The 25,944-nt window shown below is 43.5% G+C and overlaps 1 protein-coding gene across 3 annotated transcripts in view; it reads right to left on the reverse strand.

Moving 5' to 3' along the window:
• IGSF21 (immunoglobin superfamily member 21) overlaps window positions 1-25,944 on the reverse strand; it is a 1,330,939-nt gene that overhangs the window by 922,051 nt on the left and 382,944 nt on the right. The gene's annotated exons all lie outside the window — the stretch shown is intronic.

Genomic DNA, 25,944 nt, shown 5'->3' on the forward strand with positions numbered 1-25,944 from the left:
GATGTGGAGTTAGGTATAGAAAACCTCTACATACCTTTCGACGTTTCGGCCTCGATATCGTGGTCACGCTATTTCGTGCCATCAATATTCCCATCTCAAAATTTTGGGAGCACGCCCATTTACAACACCTGTACCATAAAGTGTACTCACAAGACCCCTGTATGCTACACTGGAACCAGCTTTACAACTCAGGGGAATGCCTTAGGGATCCATGGACTACTATTTTTATAAGTTTAAGGACACCAATGACGTAATGTATAAACATACTTCCCACATTCTGTTGAGCACATGGACACCTCACAGTGCAAGGACATTCACCATGTACATCATGAGGGCAGCTCCTTGCAGTATACAAGCACCTCCCACTTACCACAGTGCAACCACAGTGCAAGGGAAAGCTCCCACCTACAGTATGAGGACCCCTTCCTACAAAATTATAGTATAAGCGGGGCCACTGGGGTTATGGAACAACAGAGAATCAAATTATGCAGCACGGATGCAACAAACAAAGGCACATTATCCGCCAACGGATGGCAAATTATGCAACATATTAAGTGTTTAAGAACTAAATATGCAACACATTCTATGACATTATTGTCTAGCTGCTTTGACATTTTAGCAATTCAACACATTAATACAAAAAGCATTTTTAATGGTGTACAAATACACAGATTTCTAAAGAAAGAAAATTATACATACTCTGCAAATCCTTTTCAAAATGAAACCCGCGCCAATTAATATTTTTTGTCTTGTATTGAAGCACTGAAATGCCACTTCATTATCACTCTCCATTATACCTCCCAGAGTAAAATAGATTGATTAAAAGATTTACAAGGCCGCATTAAGCTGAAAACAAGCCTACATTTACTATTATGAACTATTATAATAAAAGTTGCACCTATTTTTTATTCACCATAAAAGGTTTCTTCGATTGTGCGATTATCCTCTGTTCACACTAAAGAAATGCCCGGAAGGCATTTTTTGATTCAATAATAACTCCGCAGAACAATATAGTGCGTTCATATTTAATATATATGCGTCCCTCTAGGAAGTGCTTTAGGATTGAAGACATCTGACCTTTAAAAAAAAGAAATTAGAGTTTTCTAATCTCTTGAGAGACTTTGAGATCGTCTCTGTGCTGTGAACAATAATGTATGTGAGCAGTGAAACTAAAAACGATCATGACAAAGAAGGAATCGTAATTTAGACCCGGTTTCTTTGCATTTGAGTATTTATTTTATTTTTTTACCTGCCAAAGACATTAAGCCTTATCTTCAGCCATATTTCAGTTGTGTTGCACTCTCTGGGCAATAATTACACCCATTTTAATTCTTAGGTACAAACTTTCACAAAGTGTCTGGCCTGGCACTGCACAATGCGTGGGAAACAATTTTAACAACTTTAGGGGTAAAATCTGCAAACTAAGCAACAGATGAATTATATGGCGACCATGGCAAACTGTTTTGCATAAATCACCTCGGTCGTGCAATTGCATTTTTTGTGACAACAGTGCTTAATTTAATCCTGTGTTTGCCGGTCCTCTACCTGGTAATTAACTCTCAACAATGGCATTTATGACAATCTACCATGTGGTGGCGATGTTCGTCTAATTTTGAGGTGATCAGAACAACAGAGTGTTTAATTGTTTAATAATGCAATACACATCAAAAATGAAAAATACCTGCCGCCCAGTACATTCTTCTAGCTTTGTGTGGTCTGGAATAGTCTGAATTGTCACATTTGTAGCAGTGTGACAGTAGTTGTGTTGGTACTGGCACTGGCAGTGCTGCCAGGGGAAATGGCTGGTGCAAGCTATGGTGGTCTCCTGAGAAAGGTCCTGGTTTCTTAGGGGCAGATTTACAAGCCCCTTGCAACATTTTTACGCTGCTGTTCCGTCATAAACAATGCAGCCAATTTACAACGTGACGTATCTAGGGAGATGCGTCACGTTGTAAAGCCCTGGGTCACATTATACCTGCGTCAGGTATTATGTATGCAGGGAGGGCGTTCCCACACAGAAAAGCCTCATAAAAGTGACGCAGTGAAATCAGCAAGATGTCACTGTGCCACTTTCAGGACACCACTGAGTCAAAACCTTACGCCTGCTTGAAGCAGTACAGTGAGTATAGGCCTCAACATGCATTACTGGAGTTGCGTTGAGCTTGCGACATGACTGTCAATGCGTGACTTTTGGGCCAACAGGTGCGTCTGAATTTCTGGCGCATCTGTCAATCCTTGCACCATGGTGCACCGTATTGTAAATACGGCGCATCCATGGTGGTGCAAGGGTATCACAGACTGGCGCAGGGAAACTGACGCATCTCTGCAGACGCGGCAGTTTCTTGTAAATCTGCCCCTTACTTTTTCACAAACGGGGCAATACAGTGGACCAGAGTATTAGGCACAACCCAGTTACTGCACTGTAGAGAAAGCTCCCACCTTCAATATGAGGAACCCGTCCCTCCACCCAAGCCCACAGTACAATATAAAGAGATCGCAATTGTATCCTTTCGAGCAGCCTTCTTCGATTTGGAAAGAGCACACTATAAATGAGATTATTCTTGTTTGCAACGTTATTTGACTTTTTCAATCTAAAACGTACAACAAAATTGTAAACGGAAATCATCCCAATCATAGTGCGGTCTTTTAAATCCATGAAAATATTCCTCTGAAGGATGCAATTGCAAGCATTAACAAACTGGTTGATTTGACACAAGAGGCCAGCAGCTTCGAATTTATAATCGTCATTTGCAATCTATGGGTATATTTACAATGAAATGGAGCAGCATGGCGCTGTAAGCAATTTAGCTGCGCCGCGCTGTGCCATTTAAAAAACGCAGGGATGCACAGCATTTTAAAGAGTACGGCACACCCCAGTGTTTTTTTTGCTTGCGATAGTGCTAAAAAAGCTGCCTAGCTCCAACAGAGACACCCTTGCCTATGGTGCAAGGGAGCCAACGTTGCAGGGATGATTGTTTATGAGCAGGAAGGGACACCTTAAACCACAAACACTCTTTAAAGACAATTTGCTCCTTCCAAGTGTGCTTTCTGCAGCACACATAGAAACATGAAAAACAAGGAGAAATAAAAGTATTACTCCTCGTTGCGCCAATCTAACGCTTTCTATTCAGTGGCGTTAGTTTTTGGCTCTGCCTCAGATTTACAGACTCTTGTAAATCTAGGGCAGCATCAAAAAGCAATAGGTGTTGCAGTGGAATATCCACATCAACAACCTTTGCATGCCCCTTTCATGCAGATGCCTGTGTGAAAGGGTACGATATTTACAAAGCTGCATTTGCCTTGCAAAGTATCTTAATACAGGTTTGTAAGTATCGGGCAGGGCACTGCGCCACCGGAGCTTCCCAAAAAGTGGCGCTCTGGTGACGCAATGCCCTTGTAATTATGCCCCAATGGGTCGTATGTGACCTTGGATATAGACACTGTAAAGGCACTTCACACTTCCAATAAATACAATAGTACACATGCACTATATAGGCATTGGCGTAACAATAGCCCCAGCAGTCCTGCGGTGCGGGGGGCCCTGAACTCCAGGTGGCCCACTCCGGCACTGTGCATTGGCAGCAAGCCCCTGGCATGAGAGCTCCTGGTTGGGTCTGGAGCATGGCACCCCCTCCCCCTGCATGTACTTTACAGGGGGCCCCCTCAAGTTTCGCTTTGACACTGTAAATAGGGGCCCTTCCTCTTGCTGGACAGGGCAAAGCATCATCACATGATGGCTCCCACCCCCAGCAGGAAGACACGCGCCACGTACTCCTCACTCAATCAATCAATCAGTAGATTTGGATAGCACTTCTGTTCATCCATGAGGGAATCCAGGCGCTCCTCACACTTACGATAAAAAAGCTGTGCACCCTCACCGTCTACAGGTGGGGCGATATAAGCAGTTACAGCCTAAGGCCAGTGCAATTTTACAGCGATCCCCTTCAGGGTCTGTCTGGGACAAAAAACCGACCCTAGCACCAAAATAAAAGTGCCCCCATTAGGGATTCAGATAACAGAAAAAGTGGCCCTCATTTTCATATGAGCCCGTTTTGAAACTTGGAAAGACACGCTATATGGGTATGTAGCTAGGTATGAAAGGCTGCAAGCATTTGTGTTTGCTACAGGCATGCTTGTGGTAAGATCAGGGAAATCAACAATAAAAACTGGCCCAACTGCTCATAAAAGGCCCACACACTGCTAAAAACTGGCCCACCACTGACCTGTCAAGCCAGCCCATCGGGCACTGCCTGTTTGCCCTGTAGACCTGTCCAACCCATGACCTCTCCACATGCTGTACTGCTGGCCCAGCGTTTGGACAGCCCCCTTTCACAGAATTAGGACTCCTCCCACTTATTGAATATGGCCACCTCCCACTCACCATACAGCATAGGGACGTATCACACAATATGAGTGCAGCTGTCATCTCCAATGTGAGGGCCCTTACCAGTGCTGAGAGCAGGTCTCACCCACAGCGCAGTATAAGGACACCTCACACAGTAATAGGGCAGTTCCCATCCAGAGAATGAGGAGCCCTCCCAATTATAGTACCTTGCACCTCCCTCTTACTGTGCGGTGTCTGGACACCTTCCACCTAATGTAATGTGCAATGTAAAGAAACATCTTCAACTAGAAGAGCTCATCCTACTTACAATACAGCACAAGGACATCGTCTGCTTCCTGTACAGTAAAACCTCAAAGGACTCCTCAGACAGCGTTAGTTCAGCTCCCATCTATAATATGAGGACATTTATAAATAGAAAAATGCACCCGGCGCTTACTGTGCAGCATAAAGGCAGCTCCACTTACTGTATAAGGGCCTCTAAAGCAATGGACATTCATCTGTATAAGAATATTGGAAAGCTGAGCGCTCCATTGAAAGTGCTTCAGTCTTGTAATGGCCGGTAGAAGCCTTGAGCCTAAACATTCCAATGTTTAACAAAGTCCACATGGAGCCCGAGGGGATTTCAACCCCCTCGGGCTCCGTGAGGCCTTTGTTTTACAAATTAGAACATTCTGCCCCCTAGGGGCGGAATCTTCGAATAGCCTTAGAGCCCTCTGTAGTGGGCTCTACCGGCCATTAAAGGCACGGTCCAGCGTTAAAGGCCTGAGTATTCAATGGCCGGTAGCGCCCACAATGTCGGGCTTTAAGGCTATATTGGATGCTCGCATTTACAGTACATGTACATCTACCAATTATAATATAAGGCATCTCCTACTTACTGTACCGATTAAAGAAACTGTTCACAGAGTGTACAGTTCGTAGGCTACCAAACTAAATTAGGACAGCTCCTATACTGTATAAAGTAAGGAACGCCCCACTTACTGTTCAGTATACAGAAAGCTACCACCTGAAGACATCCTATATCTTTATTCAGCTTACTGACCAGTATAAAGTCTCCTCACATTGCATTAGTACAGTTCCATGTACAGTACATATAGTATAAGGTGCTCCCCACTTACTGTGCAGTATGCGGAAAGCTCGCACATACAGAATGAAGACATGCTATAGTATAAAGCACTTTTAATTTAGGCATGACCTCTCACATGTGCATTGCAAGGTTAGGCCACACTTACAGCAGAAGGTCTCTTCCCTCTTACTGTACAACTTAGGGAGCAGCCCCTACTTACAATATATTGACTACCAATGTTACGCCAAAGCACCTACAAAGATTGCACTAAATGAGAGCATCTTAACATTTGCATTCTCTGGGAGCACTATATGGTAAACAATATGTCCCTCTTTTCTTACTACAGTGTGGTAATCTCAGGCAGTGATAGATTGTGGAAGCAGAGACTCGCTGGTTGGATAACATGATCTTGTGTGGGAGCGAGAGGATTTTGAAGCAGTTCTTTTTGGCAATGTGGGAGGTACTCACATACAGGGAGGGCATGACCAGACAAGCTAACCCGTGGTGAGTACTTTGTTCCTCTGAGTTCCTGGGGGCGTTAAAGACATGGGACGCCTTTTGTGAACTTTCAGAGTTGAGCAGATCAATAGAACTACATCAGGCACAGGGGACAATACACAAGGGGCCAGATGTACTATCATTTTGCGTCGTGGTTGCACCATTTCTTTTGGTACAGCCACAATGCAAAATGTTAGTTGGAATTTACTAAGGTGTGCATATTAAATTAGCATGGCTTTGCGTGGAATTATTCCCAAGAAGTAACACAGACTTTGCAACGGTGAGGTGTTCCGTGGGTGAAGTATGGCCATTCCCATGAATCCACCCATGTATTTTGATGCAATCCCAGGTTTATTAATATAAGTAAGCCTGAGATTGAGCCAGAATGCTGTGCCGCTCTAAACCAGGTGTAACGGGGAGAAATATTTAAATTTCTCCTTCTTACTTCCTGTTTCTCTGCACACTGCATTCTGGAGAGAGAAACATGCCACTGTGGATTGTTTTAATGCAGGAAGGTACCCCTTCCTGCACACAAACAATATTGCTTGTAAACCAGATAGCCTTACACCATGGTGCAAGAGAGTCTGTGTTGGCTCTAGGCAGCCCACAGTGCAACAATGCTAGGAGACAGCTGAAATACACCATATCTCAATAGTCTAATTTTCATGCAGCACAGCCACTTTGCTTGCTGCCCTGTGTTCTGTTTGTTCATGAAATGTTAGTTAATCTGACCCTTGGTCTATTCGCATGGACACCATTAAGGGGTAGCCTTTGGTACACCTCGCTCTTCTGCAGCTATCTATTCCTGGCCTCAGAGGTCATGACATCAGCAGCAGGAAGATGCTCGAAACCATGTTCTAAGAGATGCTTAATTTTTGTAGCTTTTTCTTCTCACCCTTCTATTAATCCCTCAACAATTTATAAAGGGCTAGCCTTTTAAAAGACATCCTTTGCATGTAACCCGGGATTAAAAGGTACATGACTTCACTTTAGCTACTCCTGGAATTTTGATGAATCGATAGTCCATGTGTTTGGGCTGAAAGAGTTTTTATTAAAATGGAAACTGCACAAGCAAATACCTCCTATGTAAATGAATATACACCGTAAACCCTTGAACTAATGTTCACTTGGCGCTCTCCAGCGTAATCATCAAAAGAGGCTCAACGTTCTTCCATAGAGTCAAGAGGAGCTCGCAGGAAATGGAGGAACCAAGAGTGGTTCTCTTTGGCTCTTTTAAGCGGAGTTATCCAATGTCTGCTGCCCCAGCTAAAAAAAGTCTACCTCAAGTATTCAAGGATTGTACTGGAGTGCTATTTGTATAGCGCTTTTCATGTCCCTAATGAGAGGCCTAAAGCACTATCTGTTTTGCAGAAAAGAGGAGTTTCATGAGTACTTTGAAAAGCACTATGATCATGAAGATCCCAGAGGAACCTTGTCTAGCCCACCCTATTTATCAGAATAAACTGCACCACCTGCATCTGTTACTGCCGGTCATATAGACATATCCCATCTTATGGCTGCTGGACTTGTTTACAGCTCCTCAGATTGCCTATGTTAAAGGCATCACTGCAAACCAAGTTGATCTAGACATTTGCCAGGGCGGCTTCTCCTCAGGGCTCTGGGGGCTGCACCCCCACCATGAAATTATTTACCTCACAATCCTGTACAAATATTAAATACATTGATTTATTTTGAGATAAATTTGTATCTCGACATTAATCTATGTATTTAAGTTTGGGCTGTCTGTCCCAGGCTGAGTGACCTGTGCGCTCTGAATCAGGAGACTGAAGCCAGGCAGTAAATCAACTTTCTGAACTGTGACGTAGGATGCAGGGCTGACACCCTTCATAATGAATCATTGCTTTTGTAGTCCATGGCATTATTCTCTAAAGATCAGTGATGCTGTCAGCATCATGGTTAGGGGTGTTGGAGTCTCCCACCCGGTGTGAGGGCAGCCGCCCATCATTCACAGGCATGGATCCCACCCTTTCCCATTTGTCACACATAGGAGTGGATGCAAGCACCGTGCCTTGAACTCGGTAATGGTAAGTGTTAGAATGCTAATGTTCCATTATGTATTTTGTTCTGAGACCCCTCGCCATGCTAACCTCCCCCACTGTGACACCCCAGTCCCTGGCTGCACGTCACTGGCTCCATTATAAGAGGAGCTGCAGCATTTATTCCCCTGTGAAATGGATGGAAAAGACGAGCAGGCCTGTGTTCTTGTTCCCTTGTTAAGTTGAAACAAATATCTGATTCAAGGGCAAAGACGAGATATGTACTTACAGGAGACAGTTATCTGCTGTGTGACATGAAAACTGACCCGATCTTCATGCCCTTAACAACATTGATGCCAAAAACATGGATTGATTTATGAACAATGAGTCTTAAAAACATTAATGCAATGCATGTCAAGTGATTTAGTTCCTCTCTTATTTCAGGTTTTTCTATATTTTTTTCTGTGCATACTTTGAGCAGTGCAGGTGTTTATGAGGGGCTTTGATTGAGAGCTCTTTCGCTAAAGCCAAAGCGAATTGCCTTTCAATGGGTGGGCATCTCTGCAGAGCACACAACAATGGTCATGTATTCCAGATGTAATTGCAATTTTGTGAACATGTATCTGAAGGGTGTGCACAGATTGCAACAAATTAACGGGGCAAAAGTAAAATAAATTGCTTAAATGTGGGTGAGTGCAGTGTATGTTTGAACGTGGTGCAGTGAGGGAGATGCAAGGAAGTGCATTTGGGAAAGAGTGAAAAGAGGGTGCTGAAGAGGAAAGAGAGGTTGTTGAAGATGTGCAGATCTTTTTTTCAATTTTTTCTTCTGGAGTAGGATCCAGCCAAGGACCCCATGTTTGTCCATTGAGTTTGCCCACGTCACTCACTACATAAAAGTCATACCAAACTTTTATGTCTCACCACTTACCACTTTCAGATGTCACCAGCAACCACTGCTCGACAGTAGATCTGTTTGACTCATTTTCCTGGTTCTCTCATGAATAATCTTCATTAGATCCTATATTTTACAAGACTTGTTTTTATGTACCTTTTATGGTTGTAAAAACCGTATAAAGAAGATTGATTGATTGAGTGACTCAAAGGGGAGAAAGGCAGATAAAAGACAGCAAAATAGAGACATCCTGGATGACAAAGAATCTGCAAGAGAATCAGAAAGAGACTAACAAGTGTTGGCTGATGGTAGAAAAAGGTCTCAGGTGGAGGTAAGACTAGAAAGCCTTGGACTTTAGCAACTATTGCATTCGGCGGTGTTGGCAGTGGGTCCATAAGAGAAATAAAATGTACAACCCACAGAACGTAGTAATACTGTTTATATGCCATCTGAAAAGAACTACCCAAGTGACTCAAAAAGACAAAAGACACTCCTGAACACGTTTTGCTGTCATGTTCTCTTTATGGTGATATTAATGGGAATTCACTCGGTTCCTTATTTTAATTGGCCTGAGGATGTGAATAGTTGCATAATCAGTGGTAGAAATAATTTATTGCAAGAGTAATTACAATATAAAAACTGAATATGCCCATTGTGATTATTAGATTGCAAAAGGTTGAACTGAACAGCTTTGTATGTGAATAAAAAAGGATAGAGGACAATTAGAAGCTAAGTTTAAGGAAAGAGTTTGTCAAAAGAATAACTATTTTGGAAGGCAATGGTTTCCTACTAGACCATGAAACTGCAGACCTGCTTACCTGGATAAAATAGATGGGTATGGATGTCCCTGGCATGAGTGAGGCAGTGAGTAGTGTGCACAATACTGACATATACCTATTCAGACAGGGAAGATTGGAGTGCAGGAATTGTGCTGCAGAGACTCTTTTAGTAAAATGTAAAATTACTGAAAAATTACATTACTGCAGACAGTAATCGGCGTGGCAGATTCTGTAGTGTGCTTCCCTATGCTATAAGGTGAAGATAAACCATGTTTAAACTGAGAATGTATGGAAGGTGAGACAAGGGTACGATCACTACCCTCTGGAGGTCCGCCTCTTCGTGAATGATTTGCTAACACGGTAAGGGGACCAGAGGACCCATATCTAATGGGGAAGTCTCAGAAGTACAACCGCTAGCCTTCTGAGCCCCACTCACCAAATTAAGGATCAGCACTATCAAAACTTCCTGGAAGACTCTACACATGAGCCTCCCAGATAAATCTAAAAAGACCAGAATTCAGGTGTTAATGAAAATATCAAAGTTCGTAAACAGGTTGAAATTCTTTCTTACTCGTGAAAAATTAGAATATGTTATAGTTCACAGTGACCAGGCGATCAAACAAAACACAGCTGTAGTTTTAAGGTAACAATAAAAACACTTAAAAGAAAAAACACTCTCTGTCTTCAAGACCAACAAAAATAACCATTATACTTGAGTCCACTGGTAAAGGTAACGCCAATCCTTCAACTGTACCATTTTCCCAATCTTTCTCAATGGGATTATCATACAAAAGACTGGTGATGGGAGGAAATGAGAAACCCTCTCCCCTGGTTTTGAAAAGAGATTTTGTGAGAGCACATAACATGCCCAGATAATGGTTGCTAATCTAAACTGAGAAAAACAGACTATTGTTCAATACTCACAAGTGTATACTTCCATCTTACATCTGTGGGTGGCATAGCTAAGTGACCCAGATCCGCTACCGGGCTCTGTAAGATCCTAATTTATCGCAGCACCACTGTCCAACTAAAGCGGATAACTAAAGGGCATATTTACAAAAAAATGTCGGAGCGCAGACCTGCGCCAAATTTGGCAGCGCTGCGGTCTGACAGTTTGAAAATGCAGGGATGTGTCATATTCAGAAAAATATGACACCCCCCTGTGTTTCCCCCAAAAAGCTGGCTAGCGCCAGCACAAGCACCCTCCCGCCATGTTGCAAGGGAGCCTGCGCTGCAGACGACGATTGCTTAGGACACCTTCCTGCACATAAACAATCAATAATGGTGATTTGCTCTTTCTATGTGTGTTGCAGAATGCAGCATACATGTAAAGACCAAAAATTGAGGAGAAATGAATAATTTCTCTTTTTAGCGGCATTCTAACGCCTGGTATTTAATGGAGTTAGCTTTTAGCGCTGCCTCAGTCTTGTAAATCTGGGGCAGTGTCACAAAGCAATTGGTGTTGCGGTGGAACATCCACAGCAACACCCATTGCCCGCCCCTTTGCTGCAGAGGACTGCGGCGGGAAGGGGTATAATTTCAAGGTGGCGTCAAGCCACGCTAAGTGGCTTAGTGCCACCTTGTAAATATCAAAACTGGTGCTACACCACCGGACCGTCAAAAAAAGTGATGCTCCGGTGGCGATAGGGGCTTGTAAATATGCCCCTACGTCTTCTCAGTAAACCACAAGCAAGAAGAAGGTGTGCTAATGACTTTAACAGGTCCATAAAGAAAAGTCACATCATGCACTGGGGCAATAAAATACGCTAGAAGGTTCCTAGATGAAATGAGTAGCTGAAGTAGGCCGGATTCGACAAACTCTGTGACTTCTCGATACTCTGCTTTGAGGTGTAAAACATAAGAAATGAACTACCAGAAACAACAACATGTGCCTCTGTATGTCACCAAGAGAACAATAACAGACTCCAAAAACAGGCATGAAACTTAAATGATTACAGCGGAATAAATCATATTCTTTTGTGCATCCAGCGTATTTTCTTGGCAGTACCTGACAGACTCAAAATGATAATAAAACATGTGGCCTTGTGCCTGCCTCAGTGCCACAGTGCCGGTAACCGTCTCTTGTGAGATGCCCGCCTTAGAGTGCTTTTTCACTTGTGTCCTTTGAACTATTTGCTGCAGTATTTTCCACTGTAGTGTACCTAGCACATCCCTGCAGAGTGTTTAGAATACCCTTTTCAGGCAGCAAAATATCCATGTATTAAATAGTGGATATCTCTCTTGGTAGTTTAGGATTACCCTATAAAGCATCTAAGATATCCTTAGGGAATCTGGGACAGACCATCTCAAACATCAAGCTGCATCATTTACAAAGCCATCATAACCAGCATACCAGCATATCTTGCATGCAAACTCACCATCTCTGGTGGCTCTCAGCAAACCTGCTGCCAGAACACCCTCAGACTGAAGACTGAGTAGGGTAAAAAAAGAAAAAACAAGGCAGTTGGCTTTTTCCAACTGTGCATTCATAATCTGGAACAACATCCCTGTATCCATCGGGACCACCACAAAACTGATCCAATTAAGGCAGTGGTTCCCAAACTGTGCGCCGTTGTCCCTGGGGAGCCACCAAACCTAGTCAGGGGAGCCGCGCGCCAAGCACTTTAATGCATTTAATGTTGAAGGGTCTGTTGGCTTCAGTTAAACTAATTAGACTTAAACGCATGATGCAGATGATTTGTAAGTGACATGCCTACAACTGTAAACATAGTGTTTAACTTCACTGGATCCCCACGTTCCAACACTCTCAAAGTAGGCAGAAGATGCCTGATTTTTTTTCTTTGACTCGTTAATAGTTTAGTTTTTTACAAATGCATTTTACACCAATGCAATGCAATTTATCAGAAAAGCACGGTTGTCCTGTCTATTAAACACACTAATTATTATTAAGTATTGAGATTTGTACTTGAATCAAAGGTACTTCCAGTACACATTTATTTCAGTACACACACATTTCCAGACAGGCCTGCCCTCTCCTTGAGCACAGGGAAGTGAAACACCATTTACGGCATAATGCCAACATTTGGAAGCAAGAAAGAGGGTCGTTAAAAAAACAAATCAGAAGAATTTATTTTACTTGCATTGATTTGGAGGCAATTTTAGGGTGGAGGCAGCAAAAGTAAAGCTGTATGTGGTTTAAAAAATCATCAGTCACCCTGCTGAGACAGTATCTCAAGTAAAGGCAATAACGCCCTGTATGGTATTGCTGACATTGATAACACTGTTGCATAGAGTGTAGATTACTGCTATGACTCTTCAGAGGAAGTCTCTAACATCTCTTCTAGGCATCTATGATAGAGCTGTAGGATTACTACAATGTTCCTTGTGGAGCCTAATGAACTTCTAAAATACTACTGAGGCCATCTGGGATATCATATAGTGAGTCTGGACTGGTGAGCCTACAATAGCCCTCTGAGGCGTCTCTGATATACCTGCAGAATTTTGAGAATGCTGAGATGCTGCTAGGACACTCTTGCAGGGAGCGCAGACTACAGGGTCTTTGCGCAAAAAGAAAACTGCTTCAGTGGTTTGAGTCTTATGAAAAGAAGGAGAGGGATTCCTCTAAAAGAGGCACGTTTTCTTATCTTCACTGAGATAAGAAAAAATGCAAATGTTACCAGGACTCTTTATGCATGGATTAGTTTGCAATGGTGAACCACACCTGAATATGAGTGAGGCCGCTTCTGCTCAGCCACCCTGGCCCTGCTCAAACTGGCACATTAATGGGTTGGCCCAGCAGGAGACTGGGAATGACACCACTGCCCCGTTGGTAAAAGGGAGGTAATAGAGGCCCATCTGCCTCCGGAAAGGCCACTAAGGCGCCCTCTGGGCTGCTGGCAGCATCTGAACAGCACAGACACAACCCAAATCGGACACCATGCTGGGAAAACAAGCGTCCCACAGCTGCAACTCGGATACCAACCTATTGCCCGAGTGTCCGCCATACCAATCCGACCCTGGTAGACTACCAAAGCTAGAACAGCCCTGTGGTGGGTCCGGAGCCCTTGGATTTAGGGGAGAGGATAGATAGGATACTACAGTTGGGAATATCGGATAGCGTTGTATGGTGTCCAATAAAACAGCACTGCTCGCCGCCGCGCATGCGTGGATGCTCCTGTCATTAGCCACATTGAAGTCTCGGATAAACGGTGACCTTCATCCTATAAACGTCTTCCACTAAATATGTATCCAGGCATCTGCTCTCTCTGTGAAGGTGGCCTATTTTTTTATTCCCAGGATACATGTTACTCAAGTTATAATTTATACATTGCTGCCCATTTTATAAGTTAAAATGCAACAGAGAAAAACTAAAATAAAAAAAAGAATTCACACACAACACAGCAGCCTCAGTAAAACTGCTTTTACATCCCTACTAAGGTTTATTCTCAAACTGCTAATGCACACGGGTTTCTCTGGCAATAAATGAAGCCCCCGAGGCAAATGAAAATCGAGAACTGCACTTGTAGGCTTGTAAAACTGCAACTTTGATTTTGTTCTGCTCGCCTAAAGAAGGCAGGGAGGTTTTTGTTCCTTACTGTGAACAAATAAAGAAAAACAAAGGACTCATTGAATTATAAGTAGCCTGTTTCAGTGCACAAATGTGGGCTGTATGTTGGGGCATTGTGCACAGAGGTGGGGTGGTGTACCCGAAAATACAGCATTTAACGATTCTTATTCACACATTTAGAATGAAAAATGCAGCGTGCCTAATAGGTATATAGTCAAATATCACGAGATCCAGCGGTCTAGAGGAATGCTTTGTTTCTGTTTTTTATGCATAGGATAACCTGAGTGATCACTGGTTTTGTCGAGGCACCATGGCATTCATGAGTCCTGTGTAATGTCATGGAACTCTGAGATGGTTGTGTGATTGAACCACGTATGTGTTTACCACACATGCCAGTTCCACACCGTCTCAACAACGCAAGTCTTAACCACGAATATGCCTTTACAATGAATTATGTGTTGTTAAGGCATGTATGTTAAAGACATATCTGTGGTTAAAACTTGACAGGTAAATCTTAACCCCTGACCCCTGCCCCTACACTGACTCCTAAAACTACCCCCTCCCTCCTAAAACCCAAACCGGAGTAGTAAAAACATCCCTGCTCTCAGTCCTAAAAACTACCCTGACTTCCCCTAGGCCCTGAAACCGACCCCAACCCCCCTAAACCCTAAAATCTACCCAGAAACCCCCTAAGCACTTAAAACTACCCCAACCCTAGTCCTAAAAACTGCCCTGCCCCTCTAAGCCATAAAAAGTATTACGATCCCTGCCCCCCCCCGCCCTGAGTCCTAAAACGTGTTCAAGTCCCTACCCTGAAATCTAAAACTACCCCCTCCCTCCTGAAAAACAAACCCCTCCCCCAGCCCTGAACACTTCCCCAAAAAACCCCAGATGTACCACAACAAAGTTGGTATCGAGAAAAGTGCAACTTTCTTCAATTTTAGATTCACATGGTCGCATCGTGGGATGTGATTTTTTCAATTCACTTTTTTCACAGCACTAAATTCTTTTGTTTGTTTTGGACACTACATTTATTATTTTATTATTTTATAAGGCAAGATGACTGCCGATGATGATAAAAGTGGGCACAGCTGGTGAGTACCAACCAGCGAGCTCGATTGGTGGTGCGCACGTGAGGGGTCATCTTGCTTTCTCACAATTTTTTGATTGCGATGCTGAATTTTTATGCACCTTTCACATTATTCCTCTTGTATGTTGGTCAGGGGTAATAGAATGTGGAGACTTCCAATTGTAAAAAACTTCTTTTTTTCTTAAAATTGAAGGCAAGGTTACTACCTGGTGATGGTAAAGAGAGGCGTATATGGGAACAAAATATTGTGTCCCTACCTCCGCTTATATATATATACTTTTTGGCCTGAAGAGAGGCACCCTCATAGACCAGGTCTTTTTTTGTATTTATACTGATTGAGTGGAGGGCGACCTGGTCCTTTTTCCCTCTATAGGTCCTTGTTGTGTGCGTACCACAAACCCCCCCAGTCCTGAAAACTACCCCGAAACCCCCAGCCCTAAAAACTACCCCGACCCCTCTGGGCCCTGAAAACTATCCCAACACTTCCCCCAGCCATGAAAACTACCGCGACACCCTCCAACCATACAAACTAACCTCCTCCAAAACACAGCCCCAGCCCCACTTACCTCACCGTGTCATGTCCTCTCCCGATCCTTCCTGCCATCGCCAGCCGGCAACGAAACCACGCACTGCCTTAACCACGCATATGACCCTGCCCGCGTTGTTCAAACTGTTTCGCCTCTGAGATATGTGAAACAATCAGATTTGGGTCGGTTAAAGTAGATTATTGAATAAAATATCACACAAAGATAGACACACACAAACACCCTAACACGTAATTCTCAAGAGATATAGCAAATAGAGTATCCAACAAGTTGTAGACATTGCTGGTTTTTTAAATATTTTTTTTTAACTTTTTAAAGCAAATGCAGATCAGGCTTTCGAGAGCATATGCAAGAAATATGTCAGTAAGAATCTAAAGAAAATTTAAAAAATCACATTTTTGTGGCGCTCAAACGGTTTATGCTCAAGAGGCAAAATAAATGTGGTTATTATTGGACTGCCTTCTGGAACATGTACAAGGCAGGGTGTCTGCTCTGCAGCTTTCAGACGACTGAAAGCAACTACTGTCAACAATAACAACCTGCGCAGTATGGAACAGATTTTGTTTTTCAATGATAAGAAAATAGAACATTTAGTTATATAAGTCAACATATCTGCATGTGCTTATCATTGTTTGCAAAATACATGGGGGTCTTTTCTACTTGGAAAAATTCAATTCAATTCAAACGTATTTGTATAGTGCATGGCTACCCTCCCGTGGCCTCCCAGCTCTGAAAATCACTAAAGCACTATTACGTCTTTATCATCAAATGGCCAAATTTCAGTGCCTAATTTGAGCTGGTGGTTTCCGGTGCTCAGCACCGGCACTTAATTGTCAACACCGGCACTTGTGACAGTCTGAAACAAGGTGGTGCTGTCTCGCTAATTTAGAAATGACCAGAACAACAGTTAATTATTAATTCAATATGCATTAAAAAATTACTATTACCTGCCGCCCAATCCATTCTTATTGCTTTGGGGGCCTGAAATACTCCAAATTGTCACACTTGTAGGAGTGTGATGCTTAGTAGTTGTGTTGTTACTATCACTGGCAGCGCTGGCAGGGGCAATGTGTGGTGCAAACTGCAGTGGCCTCTTGAGGAGAGCTCTGGCACTTTTTTTTTTTACAAATTAAGTACTGCCAAATTTTTTTTTGTTTTGTAAACAGACCCTCCTCCATCATCCTCAAACGAGTAGGTAAATCATTCCATAGTTTTGTCGCGAGGAAGGAGAAAGATCGACCTCCAATCCTAACTTTCAGCACTGTAGGTAAATCGGCTCCCTTTAGTGAAGATAATCTCAATATTCTACTGAGCATGTAAGGCTGAATCAAGGGATACAGGATTTGAGGTTTAAATTGAATTCTATGTTTAACTGGAAGCCAGTGCAAGGCAGCCAAGTACCCGGATACAGATTGATATCTCGTCACATATCTCTCTCAATTATCTACAGGATCTATAAAAGGATCCATAAGTGCACATTATTCCTTTTAAGCAGTCCACCTGTATAAGTGGATTAGGGAAAAGGTGTAGTGTTGTGAAGAATCAAATTTTTAAGGATTGTTCCTGCATAATGAGCGCACATCTAGGTCCCGTACGCCAAAAAGAGAATGGATTCACAGAGATGAGAGAAATTATATGTGGAGAATGTGCAAGAATTATCTAGGTGAATATGATGGATATTTTCAAGGTGCTGAATGGCCTCTCTTAATAAAGAGGAAGACATCTGATTTCAAAATATGTACAACTACAGTTCCTTTCAACATGTGCACTTTTAACATAAAACACACCAGTGCTATTTGTAAAAAAGATTGCAACAGACGCACTTTGAAGGTGGGCTTTGCTTTTCAAAAACAGGTGTATTATCAAACTTTCTCACATGCACAAACAACGGAAAATCCAATAGGACTCATCCTTTGACTTTTCCAATGCTTTTTGGCAATGCTGTTCAGCATCAGTAAGAAGAATAAACACGCTTATTGCTGATACTGAAAAGCATCAGCAAAACAATAAAATAAAATAATCCACCATGTGTGCATGCTTATGTGTCATGATGCTAAGACGGACACAACATCATGACATATGTGTGCTTATGCATCATGACATGCTAGCCATTTTGTTCTTTTCATTCACTGTTTCAAAGTGGCAGGTTACCATCTCCTTACAAATGTACCCTTTTCCGGACTTTGATTTGCTCTTGAAAAGAAAAATTCTCAACTATTTTGCTGTCTGGTAGAAATTGTGAAATGAATAAAAAATGGGGTGATACATTCTTCCATATTCAAAATAATAATCAAAATCAAAATCAAAGAAAAAAGAGCCGATTTGACTGTGCTAGAGTGACCGGTTTCCAAGTATTTTTTTTTTTGTAAAAACCTTTATTGACATTTCAACAAAAGACAAGTATGGGCCTACAACCCCCGGGGCCGGCCGCTAAGCAATCAGAGTAACAGAAGCAAATTTTAATCACAGGCAGCACCTCGGGGAGCAGATTCTCCATGCTAGCATACTCTTGGCCCCTGAACAGCCCAAATAGGGACCAGGATACAAAAGGTTTTCATTTTATAATAAGGGATAGAAGGATCAGGTGCCAAACAATTTCCCAGCAGCAAAAAATGGCAGGCAGAATAGTAAACGCCAACAATAAACAGCAATCTATCCAGGCAATGGCGCTAAAACAGGAGGTTCAGGATGTGGAGGAATATCACGGCCATTTGCGCCTGCAGTCCCCTGCCCTAAGACCCAGAAATCACCACGGAAATTGAGGCACACATAAAAAAGGCAGTGATTGGCAGCAAAGGAGACCTACCGTGCTGACCCCAGAAAAGAAGACAAAGAATAATAAGAGAAGAAAAAGGAGGCCATAGAAACAAAGTAAAAAACTAAAGAATCCCCTCCCCCAACCCCCCACCCTGCACCTCTGCAGATGAGTACGCCCCCCCCCCCCCAGCAGTGTGCCTGTCGCCCCGGAACCAGACCCGAAATATAGTAGAAACAGAGAAAATGGAGTAAGAAAGGAAACCCCACCAGACGGGGGAGTAAAGAGAGTATTAATAAACTGGAGGAGGGCCTTCAAAACATGCCCCCGGCTTCTCCCTCCCGCACAATATGTTCCTCCCCAAAGCAAACAGTAAACAAACACAAAATCGACCATGTCAAAGAAAAAATGGGGAGCATTATGTACCTATTACACTATTAGTTATGTCGTGAGAGCACGCAACCCCTGTGCCCGCCCGCCTGTTAGATGACAACCTCTGAAGGATCAGCCTTATCCTTGGCCACTCTTTGCGAATCCACCCATGCATACCCATCAACCCAGTGCCATGTCCAATGTTACAAGGAAGAGGAGCGTCCAAAAAAGACCAGGAAGCGACACACACATGTAGGGTGGACGTCTCTGAACACCAACACAGTCAACATTATGGAGGACCATCTTTCCCAGTACTGCCCCAGGATCTGTACTGCACACAAGGTCCAGGAAGGCGGAATCAGCCAGAGCAGGCGACTGTTGCTGGAATATTGCCTGGGTCGCCGGAGGTTGCGCGTGGGACAAAGCCACCACCCCCCGCTCAAATCCAAAACCTCCGGAACAGACCGGACCCACAGCCAGCCGATCACACGTTGGCACATTGTCCGAAGTTTCCAGCTTTCCCCTATTCACAGGGGCGGCCACGACACTGTCCTCCTGTGTGAAGTGTGACAAGTCCCTGTGTGCCTGGGGACAGGCAGATCGCAACTGTTCCGACGCTGAAGCAACACTATCAAGCTTCCTCCCCAATACCGAGGCGCCGTGAACCAGGGTGGAATGAAGGGCACCGAGAGCTTCGAGAAGGTCACCGTACCCCAGCCCAGCTCCCGGCGCCCGCTCCGCTACGCTCCTCTTAGGCACACACTCCCAATCTTGCTGAGACCCAGTGTACAGGATGATAGACTCCATCCTAGCAAGATGGCCGCCGGGTAGGTTCATCCCAGATTGGGACCGGGACTCAGGCACAGGCGCATCAAGTTCCATGTCACTGGAAACAGGGTTCCGGGGGCAGACAAAAATATATATCCAGTGTGTGGCCACAGGTAACAGTCATCCCCACCACGGACCAGCGCCCGCGAAAATCCGGGAGCAGCCCGCGGAAATCGGGACGCGTTACGGGCAGCTCACCGGCGAAGGCTCAGGCAATTACCGGAGAATCCTGGAATTGCCACCCCGGGCATGCACTCGTTCCGCTACGCTCAGTGGTAGGAATGACCACAGCGAAATTCAGGCCAATATTCGCATCGCTCCGGTACTCCGACTCCACCCAGTCACCAATGGCCGCTGTTGTTGAACTGCCGCCCGGCCATGTTGTCCACCCGAGGTCCCGGTTCCAGGGTTGCACAGGCCGCAAACTTCAAATGGACATTTCTCCGGCGGTACCGCCGCCAGAAACTTCAGAATCACACGATCGGTTGCCGCTCTCAGCCACCAACACGGGCATATAGCGCAGGCTAAGGATCTCATGCAGGATATCTGTGCGGGATGTGGAGGTTCACGGAGCCGGGAGCCTACGCTGCCGTCCCGATCGCCATCTTGGCTCCTCCTCCCGGTTTCCAAGTATTGACTGCAGATTGGACTGGATACTGGTAACCATTGATAAGAGAATCTTTAGTATGAAATTACAATTCATCCATTTAAGGATTTTTTTAACTCTTTACTGAATACCATTGAAGCTAAATAAATTAACCCACTTAACATCAGTAATGTTGAAAGATGGTCGACTTCTGGTGGCTAAAGGGATACAGTTGCATTAATAATCTACAAGCCGGTATGTTTGACACAAAAGGTGGTCCCTGAAACTGCCACTTTTTTCCTGCTTGATAAACTTTTTTATTTTCAACCTTCTGGCCCAGTACAATCTACATCATATCTACTCTTCTGTAGGATTAAGGATAAAAATCAATCCAAAATTTGGGGTAGCCATCCCTCAGTATCACGATCTTCCTGTATTTATTAGGGCTGTAGAGAAGCAGTTTTCCTTCCTCAACGGTCTTGTTTGTTTTTCTCCAAGCATAGTAGGTCAAGCATGAATTAACACACAGACCAATGATATTAATACATACTGAACTAATGTACATACCAAAAAGCTTCTCCACAAGCCTCATAAACTTTAAATATAAGATACCATTTTCCTACTATGTTCTCATAGTTGGTGAACATGTTGTCTTGTCAATTTAGAATTAGGAGTTTGTAGCTCAGGATAAGTCTTGTACAAATCCGATCCTTATCAATCACTTGTCACAGGTAAATTGTCTGTGGAAGGAGCTCTTGAATCTAGAACCCAAACCCCTATTAACCACAAAGGGACAGGGTTGGCATATAATGAAAACAAAAAGAAGTCTCTTTTGTGTCACACACTCTTACTGCCAATCAAATGATCCGGGTTTGGATGATATTGTTGGGTCTCAATGGATCCCTTATCCCAATCACTCCTCTATCTAAACACTGAACACAGCTATATCCAAAGATGTCTCATTTACTTTGATACAAAATATTCTTACTGTGTCATAATAAAAATACATTAAATTCCATACGTAGAAACATCATCAATATATCTGGTCATTCAATAAGATTTTGGTATAAAAAAGCACATATATATAGTTAAAAAATAATATCATGAGATTTTCTAATCCTTACACATTCAAATCACAGGTCTGAGTGTAACCAGAGAGCCACATAATTAACTCTTGGTTGATGCAGTAGAGAATAGTGACTTATGCATTTTTAGTGCTGCGAGGTCACAGCCTGTGACAGAAAGCACTGTGAATATGTATGTCATTATTTTAAACTTGCATTACACACAGTATAAATATAAGAGACTGCTACAAACGTTTAAGCTAAAACAGTGATTCCACAATATAGATTTTAGTACTACCCAGACTGTAAGTAATGTAATTTTTTTACATAACTGTCCCTTCAACACCTCATCAGGGGTAGTAAGCAATATATGAATGCAATTACAATTAATAGCATGCACTTCACAGGTCAGTTGTTAACTCCTTGCACTACCACTCAAAAAGAATAAGTCTTTGTCATCACAAAGCTTTGAGTGATTCAATCAATTCAAGTCAGTAATGGCTCCCAAGCATCCTATTTGCAGAATTAACTCATTATGCACATATGCATTTCTTTCAGAGAAACAGTCACCTTGGCAGAATGACTTGTTTAGCTGTCTGCCCGGCTTCGGTTTTACTGCATAGTAGGGTAGCTAGACCTTTGGCCACCCATGGCGGCCCCTGCGTTTGATTCCCCATGGCGGCTGTATGTGAGAGTGGGGGGGATTGGGGAGTGCTGGGGAACTTGCGACGAGCTTAGGTAATAGTGTGGGGTGCTGGCAAATCCGCGAAAGCTGCAGGTAAGTGGGGAAGGCCACCGCCCCTAAAGCTCATGCTGTCCAGGACAGACCTCCTGCCCACCTGCCCTTGCTATGCCATTGTCCGGGGCAGTTGTCCTTTTACAAAGAGTGTGGGAATGGTTTTTCATAAATCAAACAAGTATGGGCACATCGTGTCCTTCCGATCCTGCTCACTTCGAACTCTGGCTCAGAGTGACTACTCCAGGGAGCTCATCTTCAGTTGATCTGTCTTTCTTGTTATATTAGTCTCTCGATTCACCCCCTTGTTGTGTCGTTTTATGGTCTCGCTTGGCTGGCAATGTGGTCTCTAGATCAAGCTAGGCAGGAGATAGGCCTGATCACGTACACTTGTGCTGCGGTGCTTATGGTCCTAAAGCGGGGTTATAAGAATGCAGACACATTGGTCTAGACAGAACTAATCTTGGCAGCTTGGCCATAATGGGGGCAGAAGGATGACAAAGAGATCAATGTCCATGAAAGATTACTCCAATCCAGGAAGATCTGTCAAAGTGGCACCCTTCAAAATGCTGTAACAAGGGGTCCGGTATTCATTCTGTTTAAAGAAGAGATGGATAAGGGATGCTTTTTTTAATTTATTCAGATTGGTGGGTTTTCTCCCTTACAAAGCTCAAGAAAATGGTTCAGCAGAAGCAGGAAGTGGATGTCAATCTCATCTTCTTCAAGACATCTGAAAAAAACTCCACGTGCGCAGCTCATGCAGTTGACAAGCCTCAACGGTTGTGGGGGAAAGTTGTGCATTTAGACCAGCTGTCTAGTGGAGAGACCTAACATCCAAAGCATCCGAGGCCTAGACCCTCATTCCAACATATGGGGAAGGGACATTGAAAGTTCAGCCGCCATTGGTCCAGGAAAATCTGTCACCCACTTTAGTAAGTTACACCAAAGCTAGTAGTCGCCACATAACTAGATCAGAGAGGCTACTCCATTTGGATTCAAATAAAAAGAGGATCTATCTAGATGCCCCTCAGCGAATCAGAGCTCTGGTCTCTGTTTGGTAACACCTTTAAGGTGCCACCTTGGTAAAGATGACCAGCGGACATTTCTGAGGGGAAGTTTTAAATATGTAGGGTGCGCTTGTAACAGATTGTCCAGACTTCTGCTCTTATGGCTTTCTTTGTCAGTGTCCATATTTTGCAAGCCTGTAAAAAGCAAATCATCTTGTCAGTTTCTACATCGCACAGGCTGCACATCGCACATATTGCTATGCTAGTGTGTAGACTACCAGCCCATAATGTGTAAAGCATGACTTATCATTCAGTGATGGTCAAACTGTCATGCATGTTCACAGTCTGATGTTTGACAGTGCAGCATTCAGAATAGATCTATTGCTTACAATATATATATATAGTGGGCTTTGGGCTCACCCATTTCAACCGACTAACTTTCTTCCACTAGCCTCTTGGCTCACTAGCGTGGGACCATGTCAGCCACGTCTTGGTTAAACCCATTGGAGTATATCTCTCTCACCTAATGCTACTGGCAGTCTAGGTGTATCCTTCCACTACCAGTGGTGTGCTTCCATTGAAATGGATGAGGGAATACTTTACAACTACAGCCCCCTTTATTTGAAATAGAAACAAAATAGGATGATATCAAAGGCAAGGGAGCTTTCAATAGAGTCCGCCTATCCTTTGTTGTATGACTTTAACGTGCTTATGTTTTATGAGTTACTACATGGAACACAGACTTATTAGCTTTGTGAGTGCTTGTTAAAAGTATGCATTGTAATGTCGGTCTGCAATTGCTCCCTGCCCTCCAGCGGTAAAGCACACAGACGCTCATGAATATTTCCACATTATTTTATTGGCTGTGGTAAATCTGCCTGCCAGCCCCCAGTCTGCTGAGGCTGGTTTCATCACAGAAAGTGGCAGCAGGCAGCGAAGATGAACACAACAGAGGAAAAGACTTTCATCATGTTTTCTGAAAGTTGTAGGGCTGCAGATATGGAAGATTTTTCAATGAGGCACAGTGGCCACCCCATAAGACATCCTATCTGTACCCCACTTTGAACCTGTTCTCGATGATCTCCGACTCAAACCACACAACGGGCACCAGTGGGTACACAGAGGAGCGATGATTGGATGACTTTCATCCCAGAGCCAATCGAAATCAAGGGTGCTCCTGAGTTGTCCAATGAAAATACAGCTCAACTCGAGTTGTAATTTGATTGAAAGCCTCTTCTTGGTTAAGAGGTGGCCATTCAAGTTAACCACAGTTATCCAGTACCTCTCCAGCCCACAGCCGTGGCAGGGTTAAAGAAAGCAGAAAGCAAAACAAAGAACTGGAGAGGAAATTGCCTGGATGGACACCACCACTTCCCTCAGCAGAGCAAATGTACAACATAGAACCCATTCCCCTCCCCTGTTCCCTGAGGATTATTGGAAAGAATACTAATGTCAATTTAAGAGAAGTGCAGAGAAATAGTAACTTGTTGATGCTCCCAGTAAACATGGGAGTGATTATTTCTGTAGTTTTGCAGCCCAGCCAATCACAAGGGAGCAAACCCAGTTTGCATGGAATAGAATCAGTGTGCCTGGCTCGCACTGACATGTTATTCTAAATGATGCACTGACTGAACACGAGGCGCACTGTAAAACATACTGAGCATCGTTCCTCCAGACCTCACTATTCTGTAATATAGAGGCAGTAGTAAGTCCCTCAAGGCGCTAAAAGCCAAAGCTAACAAGAGAGATTCAGACCCTCTCTGGGACTCAAAACCTGTCCACTGTGGAGGTGAGTAGAGCTGGGAGTGTCCTACCAAAATGGGCAGATCTGCTGTACAGACCTTTTCAAAATTATTGCAGACCGGTGCAGTCTTGCTGGAACTTCCAATACCTGCCAACTCACACAGTGCCACCGTGTGACACACAATATAGGCTCCCATCACACAATCTCACGGTGAGGAGCAAATATCACACGGTGGCAGGGAAAACAAGATGAAAAACACTGTAAATAGTGGTTTTCCAGCTTGTTTTCTGAGGCTTTGATCTGTCGATGTCCATTAAGGGGTGGGAAACCACCCCAGGATATCGGCACCAGCCTCAGCAAGCTTTTTTCTCAGGAGGAGGGGGCTTGGGGGCGGAGTGGGGCTTAAAATTGCCTTGTTGGTACTTCACAGCACTAGGCCCTGCCCCTTCAAGGCCCCACCCCATCCTCACACGGTGAGATTGTTCTTCAAGATGGCAGGTAAGACTTCCTTTTTGAAGAAATAATAGTTTTGGATTGCTATCAAATTATATATAAAAGTTATAAATGCAAAAGTCAACACAGATACACACAGGAACTCGTTGCCAGTACACTACTAATTTTGTATCAGTCACAAACAGCACGTTGCATTACGGTTCACTTTTCAGCTGGAAAACCTTTCATTACATGGGCATGAAAATTGGTCTGAAAGAGAGAAAATCAGATTAGTCCCAGCTGAAATTTAAAGTACACTGGCGTAATTTCAGGCGAAATTTGAAGCGCACTGGTGTAATGTCCGTAATTTGGGGAATTTCGCGCTATGCTTGTAATGCACATTTTCCCGAAATTTTACTATTATGCCATGTCGCATAATTTGGTTGCCATTTACGATCAAATGAAAGTGCAAGAGCGTGGGAAGAATGTAATTGTTCACGGCAGTTGTGATTTCCATGCTATTTTATAGTGCAATTGCTTCCCTGCGTCTCAATGTGTGGCAAGGACCCATTTCAAACACATATGTAACGCTAAATGACAGATTTGCATTTCATGTAATTTTGCTGAAAATTCGCATAATTATGTGTAAGCAAATTAAGTGAATCTTGCAAACCACTACA

Source organism: Triturus cristatus, chromosome 1_2 (genome assembly GCF_964204655.1).
Source record: "Triturus cristatus chromosome 1_2, aTriCri1.1, whole genome shotgun sequence".
NCBI classification, from domain to species: Eukaryota; Metazoa; Chordata; class Amphibia; order Caudata; family Salamandridae; genus Triturus; species Triturus cristatus.